Here is a 7,815-nt window from a genome sequence, read left to right as displayed (position 1 = left end):
TTCATCACAGAAAAGCTTGGAAGAGTTCTAGAAGCCCTAATCCACAACATGAACAGTCTCCTAAGCATCCTGAAAAACCTACAACCAGGAAAGAATAAAACAGATGAGTGAGATCTTCTAAGAAACAAATCACTACTCACATCCAAAAACTTTCCCAACAGGGTAAAAAGGAAAACCACAGACTAGGGGCCTATATCTAGATTTTATAAAATACTCCAGCACTCCAAGAAGATAAAGGTAAACAACCCAATCACAAAATGGGCAAAGGATATGAACAGACACTTCACCAAAGAACATATTCATATGGCCAACAAACACATGAAGAAATGTTCAAAATCTCTAGCTTTAAGAGAAAGGCAAATAAAAACAACTATGAAATATCATCTCACCCCAGTAACAATAGCAAAGTTCAACAAAGCAGCAAACAACAAATGCTGGCAAGGTTTGGAGAAACTGGAACCCTTGTTCACTGTTGGTGGGAGTGTAAAATGGTACAACCACTATGCAAGGCAGTGTGGTGCTTTCTCAAAAAGTTGGAAATAGAAATACCATTTGACCCAGCAATTCCACTAGTGGGAATATATCCTAAAGAAACCAGAACTGCCACCCACGCAGATATATGCACACCCATGTTTATTGCTGCGTTATTCATAATAGCAAAGATATAGAAGCAACCCAAGTGCCAATCAACAAACAAATGGATAGAGAAGCTGTGGTACATTCGCACATTCACACACACTGAAAAACAGGGTACTCATAAAATATTATACAAAATGGGTGACCCTGGAGGACATTATGCTGAGTGAAATATCTCTGTCACAAAAGGACAAATATTGCATAATGTAGATGTCACTGTTGTAAAACAGGACTGACATGGGGGTTGGAGAGAAACTAAGAAAAGAGGGGATAAATAATGAATACTTCATTGAAATAGATAAGAGAAAGAACTATCTAAAACAAATATATGATTAAGCATTATTTGCATGACAACAGTTCAGAATAAGAGTTGCATAGCAAAGTAGACTGGGGAAAGGGAGGAAATTGTGTAACAATGAAAGAATAATTATTTTTACACAAGAATTTATGGTTATTGCAAACAAAAAAAAATGAGAGAAAGAGAAAGGAAGGACAGAAATGGTCAGAAGCACAGCATGTAAGGTTAAGAATTTAAAAGCATCTTACATTCTGCCCTAATGGCAGGATAATTAATAGGAATAAACAGCCATCTTGTTGCCCGCCGCAGCTGGAGGGTATTTTTGCAGATCTGACGAGCAAATTTTATGAAATATGTGGTGTGGAGGAAGAAAGCTTGGTGGGTCTTCACTGCAGACTTGGGACTCCCAGTGTTCCGCACCTGCATCCCCTGCGTGGCCTGGTGGGACATGTAACTCCTAACATGGCTATCCTCTGCAGTTGGGCTGGGAGACAATTTCTTCTGACTAGGTGGGCATTTTTAGGCCTCCTTATTTTTTTCAATATAGCCAACAATTTGTACATAATCTACACCATACAGTAGGTAGACCCGAAGAATACCATTGGTGAGACTGTGTAGTGAAGCAGCTCTCACAGGCTCGTCCTACAATGTTATTCTGGGGCTGGAATGTGTACTCTGTTTACAGTGCCAGGCTTTCCATTGCTGGTAGTTATTTGGTTGGGATTTGATTTGTAATTTGGGAGGTACATCTGTTTCAGTTTACTCTCAACTTCTGCAGGTTTTAGACGTTTCTGTTGTACATATCTGTCAGTGGTTTTCCACATGTAAAAATATTCAATGATGCTAGTCAATGATTTCCAAGGGAGAAAGTATTGACATATGTCATTGAAATCTTTGCCATATTTTTCCAGCGCCTCTTCAAACAAACTAGCTTCAGAGGCTGACCATTCTTCCATTTCATCTCTGCATAAAACAGGTTCTACAAGTAGTACTAAGACACTAATTGCACTGCTCAGATCATGTTGTTGTTGTTATGTGCCATCAAGTCACTTGCGACTCATTGAGACCCTATGTACAACAGCCCTAAACTCTGCTCTGTCCTGTGCCAGTCATACTGTCTCTGACACACCCATCCCGATTACCCCAGTCACTGAATCAATCCACCTCAAAGAGGGTCTTCCTCTCCTGTGCTGTCCCTCCACCATCCCAAGCATGATGTCTCCCTCCAAGGACCAGTCTCTCCTTACAACATGACCAAAGTATGTTAGACGGAGCCTCAGAATCCTTGCCACCAAGGAGCAGACCGGTTTAACCCTCTTAGGATGAACACGATTGTTTTCTTAGCAGTCCATGGTACTTTCAATCCATTTCTCCAGCACCACAGCTCAAAGGCAGCAATTCTCCTTCTATCCTCCCTAGACATTGTCCAACTCTGCAAGACCATGGCCTGTATCAGACGTGCCTTAGTCTCCAGAGAGACATCATTGCTCTTCAGTACTTTGGAGAAGTCCCTAACAGCAGACTTTCCCCATCACAATACGACTTTTAATTTCCTGGCTGCTGTTGCCAAGAGTGTTGACTATGGAGCCAAGCAGACTAAAGCTGTGAACAATCTCAATCTCTTCACCATCCATCCTGATGCTGCCAATTGGTCCAGTGGTGAGAATCTTTGTCTTCTTGACCTTGAGCCTCAATCCATATTGAAGGCTGCAGTCCTTGACTCTCTGCTGTAAGTGCTTCAGATTTTCCTTAGTTCAGCAAGCAGGGTTGTGTCATCTGCATAACTCAGATTGTTGATAGATCTTCTACCAATCCTGATGCCGCATTTCTCCTCATGGAGCCCAGCCTCCCGGATAATCTGTTCTGCATACAGGTTGAAAAGGTATGGAGACAGAACACATCCCTAGAGTACACCCTTCCCAATTTTGAACCATGCAGTGTTTCCTTGCTCTGTTCTGACGACTGCCTCTTGATCCAAGTATAGGTTTCTCATTAGCACAATCAAGTGTCCTGGGATTCCCATTCTTCTCAGAACCAGCCACAATTTGTTATGATCCACACAATCAAATGCCTTTGCATAGTCAATGAAACACAGATAGACATTCCTCTGGTATTCCCTGCTTTCAGCTAAGATCCATCTAACATCAGCTACAATATCTTTAGTACCACAATCCCTTCTTTTTCTTTTTTAAATTTTATTTAAATTTATTATTAATTTCAGTAAAAATGTACAGAGACTTTGGATTTCCATTCATTCATTGTTGCACTTTTCTCCCCTCCCAACCCTCCCCCCTAGTACACTACCGTCTTGGAAAAGTAAAATAAAAATTCTTTCATTGTTTTACAAACCCTCCCCAAGGTCCATTCCACCACATAGCCTTCGCTCTAGACTCCTATCATGACAAAAATACCTAATCACATATCCCTTTTAAACAGTTTTCTCCCTCACCTGTTTCAATGCAGTATACATTATTGAACCCATCTTTCTCGGTCTCTCCCCAACCCCAAGGTCAGTCCTGTTTTACAACAGTGGCACTATGCAGTATATGTCCTTTTGTGACTGAGATACTTCACTCAGCATAATGTCCTCCAGGGTCACCCATTTTGAATAATATTGCACGAGTTCCTTGTTTTTCAATGCAACATAGTATGCCACAGCTTCTCTATCCATTTGTTTGTTGATGGGCACTTAGGTTGTTTCCAACTCCTTTCTATTGTGAACAAAGCCGCAATAAACATGGGTGTGCATATATCTGCTTGGATGTCAGTTATGGTATCTTTGGTGTATATTCCCACTAGTGCAATTGCTGGGTCAAATGGGATCTCTATTTGCAACTTTTTGAGAAAACGCCATACCACCTTCCACAGTGGCTGCACCATTTTATACTCCCACCAACAGTGAATATGGGTTCCATTTTCTCCACAACCTCCCCAGCATTTGTTGCTTTCTGTTAAATTTTGTTATTCTGACTGGGGTGAGATGATATCTCATAGTTGTTTTAATTTGCATCTCCATTAGAGCTAGGGATTTTGAATATTTCTTCATGTGCTTGTTGGCCAATGTCTTCTTCAGTGAGGTGTTTATTCATGTCCTGTGCCCATTTTTCCTATTATTTACCTTTACCTTGTTGTGGTGACCACGACCCCTTCTAAACCCAGCCTGGACTTCCAGCAGTTCTCTGCTGATGTGCTGTTCCAGTCGTTTTTGGATGATCTTCAGTAGAATCTTGCTTGCACGGAAAATCAATGATATTGTTCTATAGTTTCCACACTCTGTTGGGTCACCCTTCTTTGGGATGGGAACAAATATAGACCTCTTCCAGTCAGTTGGCCAAGTGGTTGTTCTCCAGATTTCTTGGCACAACTTGGTAAGAACGTTCAGGGCAGCTGTTAGCTGTTAGCTGAAATATGTCAATTGGTATACCATCTGTTCCTGACACCTTATTTTTTGCTATTTCCTTCAAAGCAGCTTGAACTTCTTCCTTCACCATCATAGGCTCTTGCTCATATGTTGTTTTATTAAATTCTTCTGTGTCTGCCAATTCCTTCAATACAGTCACTCAGTGTATTCTTTCCATCTTCTTTTAATACTTCCTGGATCATTTAATATTCTGCCTAAAGCATCCTTTATTATAGCAACTTGAGGTTTGAATTTGTTCTTCAGTTCCTTGAGCTTAAGAAATGCTGAGTGAGTTCGGCCCTTTTGATTTTCCGACTCTAGTTCCTTGCACATTTCATTGTAATATTTTACTTTGTCGTCTCGCGCTGCCTTTTGAAATCTTCTGTTCAGCTCTTTAGTGTCTTGAATTCTTCCTTCTGATTTGGCTTCTCTGTGCGCCAGTGCAATATTCTGAGTTTCTTCTGACATCCATTTTGGTCTTTTCTTCCTCCTCTGTCTTTGTAATGACCATTTGCACTCTTCTTGGATGACACCCTTGATATCCTCCAACATCTCATCTGGTCTTTGCTCCTTAGTGTTCAAGGCCTCAAACCTGTTCCTGAGATGGTTCTGAAATTCAGGTGGAATAGACTCAAAATCGTATTTTGGTTCCTTTGGATTCGGTTTAATTTTCCTCAGCTTCAGCTTGAACTTGCATATGAGTAGTTGGCGGTCTGTTCCACAATCAGCTCCTGGCCTAGTTTTCACAGCTGTTATTGAGCTTCTCCAGCGGTTCTTTCTGCAAATGTAATTGATCTGACTCCTATGAATACCATCAGGTGAAATCCAGGTATATAACCTGCGTTTATGTCTCTTAAAAATAGCTGTGCCTATATAGTGTGTATCCATAGCATGGAGCAGAGTGATATGTCGGAAAGCGGCAGCCACACTCATATGCAGACTGGGCTGCCTCACAGAACTGCTGCAATCCAGGGCTCAAGCAAATGTCCCAACAGCACACGCTGCAACTAAAAACTGGTCAATCTGTCGATCTATAAGCAGGCTTTTTGGATCTCAAACTTTAACTTCTAGATGTTCCCTGTCATCTGATTCTCCTTTTAGGAGCATTTCTGGAATGTCTGCTTGGTATTGAGTCCCAACTTGTATTTCACCTTTTGTCAGCTAACAGTGTTTTCACGGAGGGATCATAGATCAATGAGTAGAAAAAGGCATCCTCCTTCTCAAGGTAAGACAGTACTGACTCCATCTCATTTAGAAGGGCAACACTACATTTCCCCCTGATATGTGTTGGAGGCAGAGATTCATACTGGTGTGACAAGAAGAGTTCCCTATGTTTCAAATGATGTTTCTGTTTATTAGTTAAATCAGCTTCAACTGTTGTTTTAGATTCTTCTTCAATTTCTTTTGCTTGTTTGTCTGCAAGCATTACAAAGAGTGTTGGAAATATAGCAACGTCTATAAAGCATACTGCTTTTGCTTCCACGTTGCCACTTGCAGTCTTATTGAGTTCTTTATTCATCTGATTAGGTATGGGTTGCTGGAAGAATTCTCAAAGTAGATGTAATCTGTTTGGGGCTCCTAGGCCCCTTTACCCCTGTGGGTGTTTCATGGGGGCAGGAGGTCTGATAATTCACACTTCCAAGTAGAGGCCTCCAGGCCCTGAAACACTGGACCGAGGAGGGGTGAGGCTGTGGTGAGCCCCAGTGCCACTGGGCCTGGTGGTGGGGTTCAGAAAGAGGTGGGAATAGGGAACCTCCCGCAGGCCGGAGCGCCCCCAACCCCACCCCCTGTTCCCTGAACAGGGATGCTCTGAGAGCTCTCTGCGATGAAGGGGAGCTCACCCCTCCCCTACTTGCAGAGCCCACTCTCAGGTGGGCCAGGATAGCCAAGCCTATGAAAGAGTCATTTTAAAGAGAAAAAGTGAACTGGGGCAAGTAGGGAAGAAAAAACACAACAATGAATAAATGGATGCACATCTAAAAACTTCTCTAACAGAGTAAAAAGGGAAGCCACAGATTGGGGGGAAAATGTTTGGTAATGACATATCAGATAAGGGACTTATCTCTAGAATTTATAAAATACTTGAGCACCACAACAAGATAAAGGTAAATAACCCAATTGAAAAATGGGCACAGGAATGAACAGACACTTCACAAAAGAAGACAATCAGATGGCAAACAAATACATGAAGAGATGTTCAAAATCCCTAACTCTAAGACATGCAAATCAAAACAACTATAAGATATCATCTCATCCAGAAAGATTAGCAAAATTTAACAGTGCAGCAAACATCAAATGCTGGCAAGGTTGTGGAGAAACTGCAACCCTTATTCTCTGTTGGTGGGAGTGTAAAAAGGTGCAACCACTATGGAAGGCTGTATGGTGCTTTCAAAAGTTGCAAATAGAAATATCATTTGACGCAGCATTTCCACTACTGAGAATATACCCCAAAGAAACCAGAACAGCCACCCAAGCAGATACATGAACACCCATATTTATTGTTTCTTTGTTCACAATAGCAAAGTGTTAGAAACAACCTAAGTGCCCATCAACAAACAAAAGGATAGAGAAGCTGTGGTATATTCACATAATGGAATACTATGCTGCATTGAAAAACAAGGAACTCATGAAATATTCAAGATGGGTGACCCTGGAGGACATTATGCTGAATGAAATATCTCAGTAACAAAAGGACAAATACTGCATAGTGCCACTGTTGTAGAACAGGACTGACATCAGCGTTGGGGTGAGACTGAGAAAGATGCAATAAATTATGTATAATACATTGTAACAGATGAGAGAGAAAACTGTTTAAAGCTATACATGATTGGGTATTATGGTCATGACAAGAGACCAGAATGAAGGCTGCATGGTGGAGCGGACTCAGGGGGTGGGTTGGAGATTGTATACTAGTGAAAGAAATTTTCTTTTACTTATCAAAGGGAAGAGTGAACTGGGGAGGGCGGGGCAGGGAGAAAAAGACAACATTAAATGAATGGAAATCCAAAGTCTCTGTAAACGTTCATGAAAATAATGATAAAAAAATCTTTATTAAAGAACAAACAAAAACCCCAAACAAAAAACAATGAATGAATGGAAACCCAAGTTTTCTGTAAACTGTGAAATCAGACAGTTGCACAATTTAGTGGGTGGAGGGAGGGGGTTAAAGCACATGGGGAAAATCCAGTTGGGAACCTAAAAAGACAGGGTAATGGTGGTCATAGTCCAATGTTGGTTAATTTTACAAAACATAATGAATGGGAATGATGTATGGAACACAATGTAAATGAAGGAGAGTGGGAAACACAGTGTATATGAACTTTGTAAGCAAACTAGTAAAAGAGAAATTTATTTAAAAGTAATTTGACTCCAGTAGATTGACTCTGCCAAAGACTATATGGGAGAAAAACAATCTCCTCACCTTAAAATTTAAAGTCCCAGAAACAAAGAAGAAGGTTATGAGTGAGAAGAGATTCACTGG

The 7,815-nt window shown here is 41.0% G+C and overlaps 1 pseudogene; it reads right to left on the bottom strand.

Annotated features, from left to right (window-relative positions):
• Nucleotides 1-1,159: 1,159 nt before the first annotated feature.
• On the bottom strand, nucleotides 1,160-5,760 carry LOC102853364 (annotated as a pseudogene).
• Between the last annotated feature and the right edge of the window lie 2,055 nt (nucleotides 5,761-7,815).

The sequence above is a fragment of the Elephantulus edwardii genome, unplaced genomic scaffold, assembly GCF_000299155.1.
Source record: "Elephantulus edwardii isolate Elephantulus edwardi_28Jun2011 unplaced genomic scaffold, EleEdw1.0 scaffold00135, whole genome shotgun sequence".
NCBI classification, from domain to species: Eukaryota; Metazoa; Chordata; class Mammalia; order Macroscelidea; family Macroscelididae; genus Elephantulus; species Elephantulus edwardii.
The sequence above is the reverse complement of the archived record's forward strand: the minus strand, read 5'-3'. Positions and strand labels throughout refer to the sequence as shown.